General features: G+C 41.4%; 1 protein-coding gene across 6 annotated transcripts in view; it reads right to left on the bottom strand.

Moving 5' to 3' along the window:
• LOC123517591 (lachesin-like) overlaps positions 1 to 17,937 on the bottom strand; it is a 338,020-nt gene that overhangs the window by 92,291 nt on the left and 227,792 nt on the right. The gene's annotated exons all lie outside the window — the stretch shown is intronic.

Below are 17,937 nucleotides of genomic sequence, written 5' to 3'. Positions count from 1 at the left end.
ATATTCATCCTCTAAATCTCCACTGATACCTTAAAACAATATAAGCTAGTAATTCTCCTCCATATCCCCTTCTCTAAGCTGGCGCAAGTGTCCCCGTGTCGACCAGCAGTACCCTCCTCTCCGGTAAGTAACAGCCTCAAAGCTGCGGCATGGAGGGCGAAGCGACCTGAAAATCTCAATATAAAAGTTGTGGCTTTAGTCAGCGTGGTGATGCGGATCGCCTGGACAGTGGTAGTGTGGCTGGCGAGCTTCTTACAAATTCTAAGTCTCCTTCAACACATCCCTTCCACGGCTAAGTCCTGCACCTCCCAATCACCTTCACCATTGAACAGGCAGCACCAGTGAGCCAGCCAGCCAACCTTCCTGCACACCCTATGCCACACTTCCACACAAGCTCGTTACCAGGTGAAATTTGGAGCGAAGTCACGTTGCCTGCTGAAACAAAGCATTATTTTTTTCTCCTTTACTAACAATTGTTTTCTGGAGGAGTTACCTTCTGCTGCTGCACATGTTAAGCAATACATGTTCATTACAAACACAGCATTAGCATAACATCAATTCATGACTAAATACATGCATTTTCATCACATATCCAGCTTTCATCCAGCAATTTTGCTTCCTCATTCATTCACGTTATGCAATCAACGTGTCCACCATCTCTGGAAAACAACATTATCGTATCACATGACAACAACACGCACCACGCGTCGCCTCCACGCTGCACGCTGCCATCATATGACCAACGCAACGCAGCACCAACATACTCGTATATTTTCGTGCCGTTTTTTCATCCAGAGTGTGGTTGCTGCTGCCCAGGCTGTGAAGTGAAGCCGTAACTGTGTTCTTGTGGGAACCTCCAGCCTGGCGCTGCTCCTGAGACTACAAGCTGACTGTTAAATGCATCACATGAACGACAATTGAAATAAATGACAAACATTGCTATACCAGCACATTTACGCATCTCTGGTGACAAAAACCACCTTGTCAAGCATGATAGTTACCTTTTTAAGTTTGCAACAACTGGGATAACTAAATTAATGAGCGACTCACCTAAGCTGCAGCCTCCGCGTAATCGACACGCAAACTGGCGGCTCTGCTTCAAACGCACCACTAAACGGTTTAATCGCACAACACTGCATCGTGTCTGGGGAGCAGGCAAGTGACGTCAGGAGACATGAGCCTAGAGACTCTGTGCGACTCACTGCGTATCTCGCTTCGTCTAGACTCTAGAGTAAGGAAACTCATGGGCCCGCACCTCACTTGGCGGCACAGATAACTGAGGCACAGTGATGCTGTAAATATGTAGGTGAACTGCAACTGTGAGTCCCTCTGTCTTTTCCCTTTCATCTCCAACGAATTGACATAGAAAAAAAGGAAAAGAAGAAAAACCGTCCTCACGAATATTGAGTAACCAACAAGAATCTGTAACTTAAGGTCGACTCCTGCATACTACCACGTCTACACAAATATTGCAGGCAATGCTAAATAAATTCCTCATCCCTTTTAGGTTCTAAGGATTAATACAATTGGTTTTTAATTATCATATGTAGCGACGTGAATATTACATTAGGCCTCGAAACAGTCATTATTTTCCTCTTTTATCACTATCCTCATCCTCATTATCGTCAGTGAATGCATGTGGTGTGTTACTGTGTCCGCCCTTTAGCGTTTACAAATAATTCAGTAGAACTCAACTATGTGGTAGCTCATAACTTGTTATCTCGTGTGTGTGTGTGTGTGTGTGTGTGTGTGTGTGTGTGTGTGTGTGTGTGTGTGTGTTTTCATATAAGCTGAGAGAGAAAAAAAAAAAAGGCAAATAGGTGGTGGAGCGGATGGGTGGGAGGATGGAAGGAATAAGATGAAAAATTGTGGGAAGTAAGAGAGCTTGATAATACAGTGCCTGGGACGGAGGAGGGGAGTGAGGGGGGGAGAAGGGGAGGTTGTTTGCCGCGCCTTGAGACACTGCCACCTACATCCCTCCCCCACCATGGTCCTCAGAGGAGCGCGGTCACTACCTCTTAATCAGCGTTGCCATGACGACCAAACAAGAGCTTCTACTTGCTCTACTAATCACCTTGTTTTCCGTCTTTCTTCTTCACGAAAGTTCTCTCGTTCGTTTAAAGTTGGTGTCACTTGCTGATCAGGAGCCTCCCGCCGCCCACTCCCCGCGATGTGAACTGCCAAGAAGGACCTCCGCAAACTTGTGATACACATTTAAAACTTTTTTTCCTGTTTTGGTGAGTTTCATCCTAAATAATTCAATAATGCGTGCTAATCACATTTGAGTCTCAGGAAGCCAAGGAACAATAAGCGGAGATTATAAATACAAGTGATTGTCACAATCCTTATCCTGTTTGACTAATGACAAAATTCACTTAGCAAAAATATGGACAAAGCTAAAAACGAGAAGAAACTTATCTCGCAACAACAAGGAAATTGATGTCACCGAAGTAAAAAAATAGAATAAAAGTGAAATAAGATAAAGAAGTAATATATTACAAGTGAACCAAAATGTTAACAATCCATCAACATTTACCTACCAACTCGTATGACGCTGAATAACAAATAGTGCAGGCATCTTTATTTCTATATTTCTATTTTTTTTTTTCGTTTGTCACTCCGTAGGGAAGTTCATGAGAGCAGAGAACTTCGTTATAAGACGGGAAGCTACGTGTTTCCTGGTCTTGTTATGCTCCCTCGTGTTGTACACGAGGAATCGCTGCTTTCGGTGAGGACAGAGAACCAGAGAGAGGTTGTCAAATATTTCACATGACAATCCAACCAATCCGTGTGAGATGCAACGACAGCACACTGATATACCACAAGTTTCCCTCAGCAGGTCTGACTGTCTAAAAGATGAGTAAAAGATATTCTTACCTTAATTCATTCATGAAACTGTTGATTTGTGAAAAGTGAGAACGAGACGGTCCCTGAAGAACACACATTTCTCTCTCTCTCTCTCTCTCTCTCTCTCTCTCTCTCTCTCTCTCTCTCTCTCTCTCTCTCTGTTTCCATTTTATCATCTGTTATTTCAACTCTTCACCTTGCATTTTTAGCGTGTCTCTTCCCTCAGGATAATCAATGTGTTTTCTTCCCTCTTCCTGCCTGCCGCCGCCGCCGCCTCGCCCTGTGTCCGCCTGATGACCGCTTGTTCCTCGGCCGCGCCCTTCCTCCCCTCCTGCGCCCTCTTTGTCCGCTCCTCAACTCAGTTTTTATATTTCATCATCATGGATTCTCTTCCTCTGCTTCTCGTTTGTGCCATTTGACTGAACCCTTCTCTCTCTCTCTCTCTCTCTCTCTCTCTCTGCCGATGCATCTTTTAACTCTTGGCACATTTTGATACAGTTTTCTCTCAAGATACAAGAACAGCATCAATTATTATACGTTTGCGTTCCGTCCTTTCTCCCTTCCTCTTTTTTTTTTCATAATATTAAGACGTGGATGGCTGCAGCTTCCACGGGCTTATTGGATTTGATTAATTTCTGGTTCTCTCATTATAATTACGAATTCCGGTTTGAAATCCTTGGAAGACTTTTTTGTGGCATCATTATGACAATGTTTAGCACGGTGCCCGAAGTGGACTATGTATTTATCACAAGCTGAAAATAGGACAGTGCATCGACAGTGCGTATCTATCAAGACCAATTTTGTGACACCTAAGGGAGGAGTAACAATTAGCAGAAATGATTTATGTATGACCGAGATATTTGAATTAATCCAGTCTCAATCATCGTAGTGCAGTAAACAAAGAAGGTAACAGGGCAAGAACAATACAATCACGGCTGGTGTAAAGTCACTAGTCTGTTAAACCTTTAGCAGCTGTGAAATATTTAACGCTGTAATCAAAGTTCAGGTCACTCATGTTGACTTCTTTTCTTACATGTGCTGTGTGTTCGACTGAATTTGTTCATCTATTTATTTGCTTAATCATTATCTTTTATTTCATTCATTACATTTTGCACAGTGGCAATGCGCCATGTAGCACGTCATCCGGCACATAAAGCGAAAAGCATAATTATCTTTCAAAAAGGTTTCCCCTTTTAAACAGAACTCCACGGCTATATATGTTCCTGTATTATACTGCAATTCATGTTCTATGCACCCATCAGCTTGGCGGGTGTGCGGCCATTCCCTCCCTGCCTGTAGGTATTCCGCTGTACAACACCGCGCCGCGCACACCACTGCCTACCGCTCCAAACGTGGAGCACTCCCAGCACCAAGCCCCATGTTCACGAGCTTGGTGAGTTAAGTACTGTGTCATACTTGTATTTACGTGAGCTTCACAAAACTAAGGATGGACATCACGCCCAGCAACAGAGAGGGGGAGACGGGAGGGTTGGCGGCAAGGCAGGACGTGAAATGTTGTCAACCAAAACGCCTGCTGTCCACTGTCTGCTAAATATTACACACACATAACACACTCAGACACACACACACACACACACACACACACACACACACACACACACACACACACACACACACACACACACACACGCAAGCACGCGCACATACACACATACACACAATAAAAAAAAAAGAAGGAAAAATAAATAAACAAATATATATATATATATATATATATATATATATATATATATATATATATATATATATATATATATATATATATATATATATATATATATATATATATATATGGCAACACATCCTAATTTTACACTCATTCGCCGTAACAACTGCAATATTCTCATGTAATCGTTTTCATCTGAAAAGTGGCTCAAATATATGAAATTATTAAGTAACGCCGAATGCATAATGATGATATAAGCTTCCATTTGCAGCGTTAGGACGGCTCTGTCTAAAGCGATTTGGAAAATATAATTAAAACTTCACTCGGACGAGACACTGCAATATATACATTTTAGTGTTTATGATTAATGACTGAAATATTTGACACCGATTATTTAAGGATGATTTGCGTGGTGCGGGAAGGGCCGGAGGGTGAGGTGCGAAGGCCGGGGCCTGGGTTAGAGGGGGGTTAGGGGCCTGGTGGTCGAGGGGGCTGCTGGCTGGGCGGGGATGGTAGCGAGGAGGGCTCGTAGAGGGAAAGGCGAGTGGTTTAGGTGGAAGAATGGAAGAAGGAGGCTTGAGGAGAGGAATGGACGGGAGTGCTTAGGTTGGAGAGTGGAAAGGAAAAGTCAAGTGGAGATGTGGACAAATGCCAAAGAGAAAGGCCGAAGATGGAGAAGTGGAGTGTCATGTAGCGGAGGGGACGGGTCATGTCAGGAAGTGGAGGAGACATGTCTTGAGATCTAGCCGGGTGAATAGTTGAGGGAGCGCAAGCGCAAAGCGGCGAAGAGGAACTTTTCATCACATTACACAATCACGAGTTACGAATGTACCGTGCCATGACAACGTATGACTAAGAGTTTTACTGCCAGCTGATCATTACGTGAGACAGACACATGATGCTATGCAACACTGTGATGGAAGAGATGGAAGTGCCTTTCAATACTTGTTCATCATTGTCTCCTATGTGATGACGCAGGACAGGTGTGGCTACTGCTGCAACACGGAAATGGTGAGCTGCTTCATGTCCGATAAAACACGCATGCTACTTGTGATACTGCTCATTAATAATAATAATAATGATAATAACAACAATTATAACGACAACAATAACACCAATAACAACGTAACAGTAGCAGCACCAACAAGGCACATTATCTAGTCCTCATCATCTATCTGTACCGGTCTTTATTCCAATAAGGGCCCGGAGATAAATCACAGCGTATGAACTGCTGCTTCCGGCGTGCGCGTGAGTGTACAGCGAGACGCGTGATGGCTGATGGCGGTGCAACGATGATATATTATCATGGGATCGCCGCTCCAGCCGTAATTATACACAGCCGCTGTTGATGTGACCATGTTTATGATGGACACCTGTCGACCTGGAAGCCTTCAGGTCACAATAGTTCATCGTACCTGTGATTCACTGTTATTATTACTATTACTATCGTTATTACCATTATCGTCATTATCATCATGACCATTTCGAAATTTCTGTTCCTGAGTTAATGTACACAAAATGATAAAGGATACTATTGTGATCATGAAAATAAGGATGGTGATAATCGTAACGGTGCTTATGATGTAATTAATGATGATGTTGTTGATGATGATGATGATGATGATGATGATGATGATGACGATGATGATGATGACGATGATGATGATGATGATGATGAGGAGGAGGAGAGTAAAAAGGACGACGAAGAAGACGACACGTAAGGTATATAGTTGACGCACAGTGAGCCGAGGAGTGAGACGCTTCCTTACACTGAAAACTAGCAATGGAAGAGTGTAAGGCACAAGTCCCTCAGATGCTCAACACTCAGCGCACTGCCATGACTGCTGTACTTCCTTGCACAGTTTCCTGAATGATGGTCAGGCACAAATATGGGACGATTCACTGCTATTACAGATATCAGAATGGAATAGTTGGCGCTCTTACTTGTGGCTCCCTGGACTGAGGCAGACCGGTGAGGACAAAGACTAATCACCGTTTCGTTTCCGCTGTTAGTTAATCAGTGAATGGTAGGTAAGTAGTGCACAGGAAAGGGGAAGAGCTACCCAAGTCATTATACAAGGCAAAGGCAGGGCGTTTCCGCAACACAAGCACCACTGAAGAAATGAACGATGCAACAAAGCATAGATTCATAAAACGTCTTATTTTTACTAGGAGCTAAAATTTCTCTGCCATGGCACACACTGAGCTTGAGGGTTTGAGCTTAGCGTGTTCCCTCCACGTGAAGGGAGTCCGTCACGCATACCTACATACTTTTCCAATTTACTGATGAGTTGACGGTGGAAAATTTTACCTACCTTGACCATAACGACTTTTAGTTTTACGCACACGTGTCCCACAGCCCCATTCCGCTCCGCTATGGAGGTAGGGGCGCCTTAATGTGTCCGTGTCCTCGCGGGAGTACAGTAGACCCTGAACTCAGTGAACTGCCGCGCTAATTCACACACCCTCGAGGTCGCTAAATTAGAAACAGAGTGAGCGCGAGTCTGGCCAAACCCACAATTACTCTGGGCGCTGCTGGAAATCTCACGCCACTCATGACTCGGAAAATCTTGCCAGGCTCATTCTAACTTTTAATGACTTGACATTCCGTTGTTTACACTTCCAAGTGTATTTTATGACTTAAGGACCCCGAATGTATTTAAGCAAAGTGTTGGTGTTTACTTCTTGCTTCGAGGCACGAGTTAAATCTTCACTATCTCATGAAAAGTGTGCAGTGTAATCCGTGCAAATGGAAGGCTGTGTTGAATTATTCCACTGAAGATTTGTTCTCTTCCAACCACACTAGTGGCTCGCCTGGAATTACACGCTTTGCTCATTTCCAAGACTTTCTCACACTTCAGCTATTCTTTGGTGCAGCTTGACTATCCAACACAACCTCTGCCCATCTTACTAGCTCTGGATTAGGCCTATTTTCTAGACAGTAGACAGGGTTAATCGAGTATTACCTTCTACTGATGGATAGAATTCTTGTGAAGGTGTAATTCAGAAAACATCACCGAAAACTTCCACTCCTTCCACTAGAGACGGAGTGTTATCGCTGCTGTCTGTCACTAAACCTTCCACACATTTTTGGTTCACGAGGCCCGACACGTTTCCTGTAGTTATTTCTTCAGTGGCTTCTCATGCAATAAGATATCACAGTATTCTTTGCCTAAGCAACATAATCACTTCTTAGCATGATATATTTCCTCTCATCTGTTCTCTTCCATCCTTAATGTAAATTGAGTGTCCTCCCACACTCTCCTTGCTGCTTCCTACATCTGCTGGCTACAGCTTCCCACACACCGTGCCACAGCTGCACTGACAGCCACTGAAAAATTACAATATATTCAACGAGTCTGATAATGTTGCATCTGTATCCCTTGATAAAAAGCACAATCGAAACTCATTCACCCAAACCTACGTACACATGTTTTTATGACATTTGTAAAAGCTTTTTTCATCAATCTTGAGACCTGAGTTATCTCTCCTTCTCCGTTTAGCATTCAGTCATCCAGCTTATCATTCACTCCACCTTCCAGTCCTTCCCTATGCTGTGTTATCCCGCTGCGGCAAAGGTGTGTGGAGCATTAGGAAAACAAAGATATTCAACCTTCACTAACAGGAAGCAAAAAGCTACGAGCTGCACGTTTATATTCTTAATACCAAGCTATCACAAAAAAGATCACTGTCATTGTCCTTTCATAACGTTATACCGAATTTCTACCGAGGGATGAAGTATTTTTTTGTCCAACATATTGAAGAAAATTTACCAAAGCAATATGTGTAATTTTTAGAGATAAGAAAAAAGTAGTTTCATTGGTGTAGAAAAAATAGTTTGCAGGTGTAATCCAGTGCTTATTGGTGCCAGTGCCACAGTGACCTCGGCTCCCATGCCACCAGTCCCGCTCCTCCCCACGACCAGTCTTGCCGCCCTTCCCCCCTTACACCTCTTAAGTTATCAATGGGGTAAAGCAGACACCCTCCCACCCTCCAATCCTCTACATCAAACAGCCTTCTTCACTCCCTCACCCACTCAGCACCTCCATCCATCGCCTCCTCGCGTCCCTTCATCGCCGCAGACGCAGCCACTCACCCTAATGACACAGACGCTGGGCTAGCCAGACACAAGGCGCGACAGCTTGTGCCACACACTTAATGCTAGTGAAATTTTACGGACTGTTATATTAACGAAAGAGTTGTGCTTCTCTGAAATGCTTATTTAAATAGTCGACTTGTGTTGGAAGACTGAAATCATTCTGCTTCTGTCCCTAAGTGTGTAGAGAGAACATAGGATGCATTGGGGAGGGGGTCAAACAAAGGCGACTTATTGAATCTACTTTCAAAGAAAGCCAAGGAAGCTACTTAGATACATCAGTGTGCCAACTGATGCTTGTCTTACCCACTGCTCCTCGCTTCAACACGTCACCACGTCCTCCTTGCAGTTCAGCAGCTTCCGTCCACCGCCAGCCAGCATGATTCACTAATAATTAACTGTAAGCTGGCAGACATTACGAGCAGACGTAGAAACAGTGGAGATCAGAGAAAGCGACGTGTTTCCTTAGATGTGGTGGGCTGAGACACTGTCAGACAGGACGGTGAAGAATGACGAGACGATCCCTAATGTGAAGCTGCACTTCATTAACAGCTTCGCCCACTACGCTGTCCTGTCCACCAACAACCAGAGGATCCATCAAAATTTCTAGTTCAAAATTTCAAACAGAGATTCCATGATGCATATCATACAAACGCAGCTTGAACTGAGGTGAAATTTTAGTGTACACCTGTAGTATAATTAGTTTAAATTAAACGATTGTAACATGAATTAAACTGTAACATTAATTAAACTGTAATTATATAACTAATGTTAAAATAAACCAGTTACTACCTTCATTATATCCTACTAACTTCCTGAGGAAATGTAGTGAGCAACAGTAACATCAGTAACCACCGCAATGACCACGATGAAGGCGATGACGGCTGCGGCATCATTAACGAGAAGCGATACCAAAACCGAGAAGAGAAAACAACAATAGAGTATATCAGCAGTCAGCACAGACGAGAGACCGACCAGACACAACAACACTGAGGCACCACAGCCAAGTCCCCTCAATCCCCTACCATAAGGCCCCAGATTGTATACGGGCGGGCTCGAGAACGACGAAGTAAGTGCTGACTAGATTACAACACAGATTTGAGACACAGTTAACACACAACCACAGCAACATTATCCTTATCACTTCCAACAAAATTTATGAAAAAAACAATAAACTGTCGATTGAGAATACATTTCTCTACTGTTTTGCTTGATCCTTATTCTTCAGTGGTGCAGCGTGCTGTGGCAGGGCGGACCCATTTACCCAACTCGGCACGGTGCGACAAAAACAAGAGATGTGAAATTGATTGGACCTTTCGGGGAAGAGAGAGAGAAAAAAAAAAAGTGTTGATGGGAGGGCAATGGAAGTGAGGGACCGCCAGGTAGGAGAAAACTAAAAGTGTATGTTGAGTTTGAGACTGCAGGGTGTGGACGTTACCCGCGTGAGGGAAAGGGAAACCATAGAGCAAGAAGACAGACGTACAGAGGCCTGTGAACCTTAGCTGTAGAAAAGCAAAGAGAGAAAGAAAAATAAATTGTTGGGTGGCTGTGTGCGTGGATGAGTGGCTGTGTTCTGAGAGAGCGCTCCTTTTATTAGCAGATGAAACAGGATTTCCATTGCTTACAGGTCTTCTTTCCTTTATAAAAACTGCTCACTTTGTTCCTACTTCTTATTAAGGAACTAATTAAAAGGATTATCAAAATGGAACAAAGCCTCTGGTAGACCTTTCCAGCGATCCAGTCGTGGCGGCACCATATCGCTCACCCAGCGAAGGCCGCCACGTGAGGCTGAAATACGTGGACAGTAGTGTTATAGGGACGGGGGACCATTTTGCTCGCCGCCGCCAGATTACAGTAATTAAGACTGGAAAGAGCGGCGGCTACTGTGTCCGGAGGGGCGGCGCCTGTCGCTTCTTGGCTGTGCGTCATACTGCGTCAACGTTAAGGTAAGCTATGGGGAACCTGAAACTTAACACAGGCCCAAAATCAATGAATGAATGTTTCTGAATTCATTAGAAGCCAGAGATGCCGTGGTTATCACTAACCATTACGGCGGGAGACCTGACGTGGAGTGGGGCTAATCGCGGGGTCCTGGCAGCAGCGAGTAATTGATTCCCTGCTAAAGGTTGGTCGAGGGTCGTCTGTCAGGAGGAGGCGGGGAACACTGGCCACCACGAACGACCCTTACACCTTCATGTCACCTCAGCTGCTGCCACCACCACCACTACCAAGGCACCCATGGCAGATCATGCTATACTGGCACCACCACCACCACAGCAGAGCAATCAAGCAACCACCACCTCACCATTGCCAAGTAACACATCAACTATCGCATGACACCATCACTACACAACGATACTTTCACCACTGCCGCCATAACACCAACACTATCTCCATCACCACCACCACCACCACCACCTCCACCATCACCCATGCACCACAAGATCTTCTGCGGCTGGAGCGCGAATGTCGGACGCGGTAATCAACAGTGACGGATGATTGTACTAGAAGTTGAGAATAATTTTGGTTATATGCAACTTAAACAATATCATTCTCTTGTTTATAGTATATCCGTCTGTCAGTGTGTCTGTCTGCTGTCCGTTTCTCTGCCAGCCTACCTTCCTGCCTGCTTGTCTGTATGTCCGTCTGTCTACCCGCCTGTCTGGTTATATCTGACTAGCACAATCTCTCTCTCTCTCTCTCTCTCTCTCTCTCTCTCTCTCTCTCTCTCTCTCTCTCTCTCTCTCTCTCTCTCTCTCTCTCTCAAACTACACGCATAAATATTATCTTTTTCCCTTATTACAAACAGGAGTCGTTCTCCAACTACACACTAACATTCTTCCCATTCCTAACAGATGTGAAAACTCGCTAATACTGTTCGGGCCACGAGTCTCATGATCAACCAAGTGGTGTCTTGCAATAGCTATGAAATGAAAATCAACCTGCCCATGCGTTGCTTTCCAATAGAACGAACATGTAGTCACTGAAGAAGTAAACAAAAGTATTCCGTGAGTGGGATCGCTAGAATGACTGTTGCACTTCTTTGTTTCTCCGCGACCATATTTTTGTCACCGAGAGATCTCTGGCTTAGTGTGTTTCTCCCCCCCCCAACACTGCCTCACTGCATTCACCTCGTCACATCACGGGAGGAACCCACGCGCAAAGTAAGAGAAAGAGAAAAAATATACAGGAAAAAACAGGATGGTTTATAAAAACTCCTCTCATCTCCCATTCGGTGCAGTTTCACTCAGCACAGAAAATAAGTTGCTGGTTTTTTTTTTCTATCTCATTTTGCAACACGTCAATTAATTACGGTGATGGGATGATCCAGCGTTGAATGAAGCACCGTCGTCATGCCTCTTCTTCAGTGCATCTGTTTTTATTTTCCCCATGTCTCTTTCCCTCTTTTTCAAGAAGCATTTTACCTCATGTTTTGCTTTCCTACACTACCTGGCGGCGTGAGACCTGTGAGTCGGCAGCAAAAAAGCGTCATTTTACCTGCATGGAACAAAGGTGCCTTCGATTCAGATATACTGTTAATGAATCACATCCTATGAGAGAGAGAGAGAGAGAGAGAGAGAGAGAGAGAGAGAGAGAGAGAGAGAGAGAGAGAGAGAGAGAGAGAGAGAGAGAGAGAGAGAGAGAGAGAGAGAGAGAGAGAGAGAGAGAGAGAGAGAGAGAGAGAGAGAGAGAATATTGACAGAAATAAACAGATATAAACAGAGACAGAAAGACAGAAGCAAACCAAGGACAAAGATCTCTAAATGGACAAGCACACTTAACAGTCAAGGAGCGTCTTTCTGCAGTCTGACAAGCGTCTGTAATTGTCACGCACTGTTTATACCTGCTACCCATTCGTATCAGTTCCACCTCCCCCTTCCCTCTCCTGCTGCCGGTCCGTCCTCGATTACACCGTTCACCCAGCTAGCAAAATTTCTATTTCAATTTATCTATTTATTTCTTTGTTTTATATTATTAGTTGAGTATTCTACGCTTGAGAATTTAATCCGAAAAAAAAAAATTATATATATATATATATATATATATATATATATATATATATATATATATATATATATATATATATATATATATATAAAGCCTTTCCCAAATATATGGATAATTCAAGATATTTCCATGTTAAGAATATGTGTTTTCAAGCACTTCTCAATTTAATTTGTGGTTGCTTCATTGAAAACGGCCATGAAATTTCGCTCCTCCTATTCTCTCTCTCTCTCTCTCTCTCTCTCTCTCTCTCTCTCTCTCTCTCTCTCTATATATATATATATATATATATATATATATATATATATATATATATATATATATATATATATATATATATATATATATATATATATATATATATATATATATATATATATATATCTCTCTCTCTCTCTCTCTCTCTCTCTCTCTCTCTCTCTCTCTCTCTCTCTCTCTCTCTCTATATATATATATATATATATATATATATATATATATATATATATATATATATATATATATATATATATATATATATATATATATAAATAAAATTTCATCACCGCCTTGCGATCTGAGAGGCTTCATATCACAGGTGTGGCCTGCTCTTGATCTCTAAACATTCCGACCAAACAACAAAACCTGAATCACGTAACTGGCCACTATTCCCAACACTCACATATTCACCATTACCACCACACGTCACCTTTCACACTCCCTCTTGCACTGTCCCTCAAAACTCTATATCATTAATATGGCAGCCACTTTGGTAGGCCATTAATACACATTCTGCAAACATCCGAAGTACCATAATTCTTCTCTCCACAAGTTAACAGAAATGTATTAAAAAAATGTCAATCCCCAAGCCACACCTGCACCTACAGCTATCCACCACTCAATTCAACCTAACCTCAAAAAGTGGCCATGGTGATCGGATATTTGGCTGAAAGCTTTCAATCAACCACGTAAGTAATAAAGTCGCATCACGCTAAGTGCTGGCTCGGTAACGAAACAGCCATTGGACACACTAACCCTCATCATTGTAGCTCCTTCTTAGCACCCTCTCAACCGTGCCGTGCCTCTACCGTGCCGTACCGTGCCACACTCGCCACAGAGCGGCGGCCCGACGAGCTTAAGTTAAGACGCTTCCTCTGTACAAAGGCAATAAAGTGCGTCAAGTGAATGTGTTGCGCCGCCTCCGGTGATGTAAGAGGCTCCACCTCGCACTCCTCCCGCCAAGTTGTGGAGCGTAATTTGTTATTGTTTTCACGCAAACCCTCCGACTGATGCGACCCGCTACAGCAAATTCTACTAACAGCGACAGTGGAATGTAAGTAAGAAATAAGATTACTTTTTCACAGATGAGTGTTAGGGTGGTGATGTTTAAGTATTAAACATGCAAACAAAACTGTGTGTGTGTGTGTGTGTGTGTGTTGCTCCAGTCTTGAGATTATAAATTCAATGTATTCTTCCTCCTTCTTCCTTTTAATTACTAAACCAACTAGAATAACTGACACCTCTGCAACACTAACTGATCACATTTGGGCTTCTAAGACAGAAGATAATATCAATAATTACATCTTGCAGACTGACATTACCGATCACTTTCCAGTTGTTTCACAGTTTTCAAGCCATCGTCGTCTTATGCCTTAGACAGAATATATCACCAAATGATTAATTACACCTACCACGATAGATGCGCCTACTAAAGATCTTTCAAAAGTCAGCTGGAATGATGTTTTAGAATCTTCATGCCCTAATGTGTTGTATGATCTCTTTTCAATAATTTTTTCAACTTATTTCAGAAAAAAATTTCCAGAAAGAAGAATAAGAATTAACATTAAGAATGATCGGAGTCCATACGTCACACCAGCCCAAAGACTCAGCATAAAGGAGAGAAACAGACTAGAAAGACTGGCATGTAAGTGGCCTTTAATTCATGGAATAAATGGAAGAATAAATTACCGTCATTATTACGAGCTGCTAAGGCTGAATTTCACAAAGATCATTTAAAACTGACTGAAGGTTATCCCAAAGCTCACTGGAAATTCATAAACTCAATTCTTGCTAGAAATTCTCATACAGCGAACCAAAATATTAAATTAAGACCTTATTGCTCGGACATTGCAAATGAGTTTAATAACCATTTCTTAAGCACCAAGAACACCCCCGAGGATATACCTGACACAGACTACCTTCATTAATTGAACGTATTTACGTCCCACAGGCAACCCAGAGACACTTAGTCACCTCCGCTCTCTTACCACAAACACTCCTGACTATGGTCACACACCACCTACAATACTGCGTCAAACATCCACTGTGATATCCTCACCTCTAACTCACATTAAGAATCTTACATTGAAAATTGGTATTTAAAAAAAAAAAAAAAAAAAAAAAAAAAAAAAAGATAAAGTAATCCCAATTCATAAGACAGGAAGCACAAATGACCTTAATAATTACCGACCCACATCTATACTTCCTGCTTTTAGCAAAATATTTGAGAAAGTTATATCCACTCGACTAAAGAATTATCTAGAGAAAAATAATATTTTGTCAGAATGCCAACATGGTTTTCGTGCCAGTCGTTATACAGAATCTGCATTAGCACAATTTACCCACAATATATATATAACTACCTACAAGGTAAATTTCATACTGTAGGTGTTTTTATAGATGTAGCTAAGGCATTCAACACATTGAATCATGGCATATTATTTGATGAATTAGATCATATTGGCATCAGAGGTGTTCCATTAAAATTATCTAAAAGTCCCTTAACCAACAGGACACAGGCATTAATAAATATTCTTTTGCCAGAAGCATCGTGGCAGGTGTACCACAAGGATCAATATTAGGGCCAACTCTCTATGTGATTTACATAAATGATATTATTAATTCCAGCTCAAAATTCAAATTTACCATATATGCAGATGATATAAACTTGCTAATTAAAGATAAAGATATCTGTAATCTACACACAAACTTGACACTGGAACTACAGTCAATAAATAATTGGATAAAACTAAATAAACGAAGACTTAATATTTGAAAACAACAACAACAACTAGTTATATTGTTTTTTTCAGAATCGATCCAAAACAAATCATATCCCTCCAGTAACCCTTAACCTTTGATGGGGAGACTCTGCAATGTGTTAAACATATAAAATTTCTTAGAGCTTACATTAATAATAATCTTCATTGGAACTACCATATAAACAATGCATATTTGAAATGTGTGGCATTTTATATGAAATACGCAATCAGCTTACTAGCGAGGCCTTGATAAGTGTTTACTACACACTCTGTTTCTCTCACTTCATTTATTGTGTTTCAGTGTGAGCCTGTACATGGCCCTCTTTTCTAAAGAAATTAATAGAAATACAAAATAAAATTCAATGATGCATTTATTATATAGGAAAATTTGAGTCTACAGATAAATAATATTCGGAACACAAACTATTGGATTTTTATGATAAACATAGATGTTTTGTTATTTTCTTTATCTTCAAATCCAATAAAAATCTACAGGCATTAATGTGTTTAAATTTATTGACTCACCATATGCTATTCGAGGAAGAAACCTGAATTTAGACTGCCCCCAATTCCGTACAACATTATTTAACAAAAGCATTTTTTTTACTTTGGTCCTCAATTACGGAATATTGGTAATCTTTTCAGTTCAGAAAGAGAACTAGAAAACATTTCACTAAATAAAAAAATACATAACCTCCACCTATATGTATTGTAAATACTTGGCGCATGCATGATTTTTATGTGAGTGTAGGTAGGACTTGTCATACATATGTAAGTGCATGTTTTGTTCACTGATCTACTATTTTTTTTTTCATATTACTCTTATTGCAAGTTAAAGCTATGCCTATATATGATTTCTGTATGTGCGTGTAGGATGAAGGGTTGCATATATGCATGTAACTGTACAGTAAACCTACAGTATTAGACTTGAAGTATTTATTCTGGACGTTTCGAAGGCAGTGGCCTTCGAAACGTCCAGATCAAATACTTCAAGTCTATAACTGTAGGTTTACTGACAAGTTTATATTCACGTTAGTGTGATATTCCATCCCATGTAACTTTACGTTCTGTACATTGAGCTACTAAGATTTTTTCTTTTTCATTGTCATATTGATCTCATTGCAAAATTACGCTACGCAGCATTTTCAGTTTTAGGACAACTTGCCTGTCAGGGAGCCTCGGCTAGACAGGCTGTGCCAATGCATAACATTAGCTACAATTTGTAATGAATTTATAAGGTTACCGGTTTGGCAATAAACCTTACTTATATATATATATATATATATATATATATATATATATATATATATATATATATATATATATATATATATATATATATTATCAATCAACCAATTTACTTATTGAACTGGAAGATCTCTTTTATTTTTTCTTGCGTCACGGTAAGCGCGCCTCACTTCACAACAATAAGCGTCATCTTGCATAATCAAACAAACATGTCCATCATATTGTTGCCCAATACCATTACCTTTTATTCCTTTTTCTTTTTCAAATCAGAAAACTTAAAAACATCTTTCACTTAAGTTCTCCCCCAGTGTTTTTTCATTGAGGTTTATGCCTTCAAAACTAAACCTTCTGTTCAGGACTTTCTGATCTATTAACTTTTAACAATGTCGAAGATTCTTTTCCTCTTACCTATGCAATTGCTAATATCTATTGCTACAAGTCTTTCATAATTGTTAACATCGCCTCAGGGACAAGAGGCAATCAGTCACCGCTCACACTACTGTTTCACACGTCCGTCATCAGAGACGTGGCTCCATTGACGGGAAAATACATGCAACTTATTTCCTTCATTAGACGGGCGAGCATCGTTGCAACATCGCCTTCTTCGTGCCCTTGTGTCCCACCTAATGTTACGTGAGACGTTAGCTCAGCTATCGTTACGTTGCCGGGCGGGATAGCACCAATAAGAACGACCACTTATTCTCCTTAACGCCTGCCTGATTGAGAGATCAAAATGAATGAACAAATGAAAGGTGTAAATTTAGTACCTGCAAATCATCCATTTAGTGCATGAAAATTAGCAATGAAATTTGTTATAAATATTTACGTGAGTATTCATTTCATGAATAATTGGATACAGTTCGGCCATCATTGACAACATGCCTGCCTGCATCGTATTTTCGTGTAAATGTGAGGTGATTGTTCTCGCGGTGCCGGGACGTCGCGCTGCCAACACCCTTGCCAGTCTCAACGTTCATGGCATATGTTTTCCGTCACTAAACATCGCTAACTGAAGTTGGCATGGCCACTGTTAC

The sequence above is a fragment of the Portunus trituberculatus genome, chromosome 42 (genome assembly GCF_017591435.1).
Source record: "Portunus trituberculatus isolate SZX2019 chromosome 42, ASM1759143v1, whole genome shotgun sequence".
In the NCBI taxonomy this organism is placed as follows: domain Eukaryota; kingdom Metazoa; phylum Arthropoda; class Malacostraca; order Decapoda; family Portunidae; genus Portunus; species Portunus trituberculatus.
This window is presented reverse-complemented; position numbering and strand designations above follow the sequence as displayed.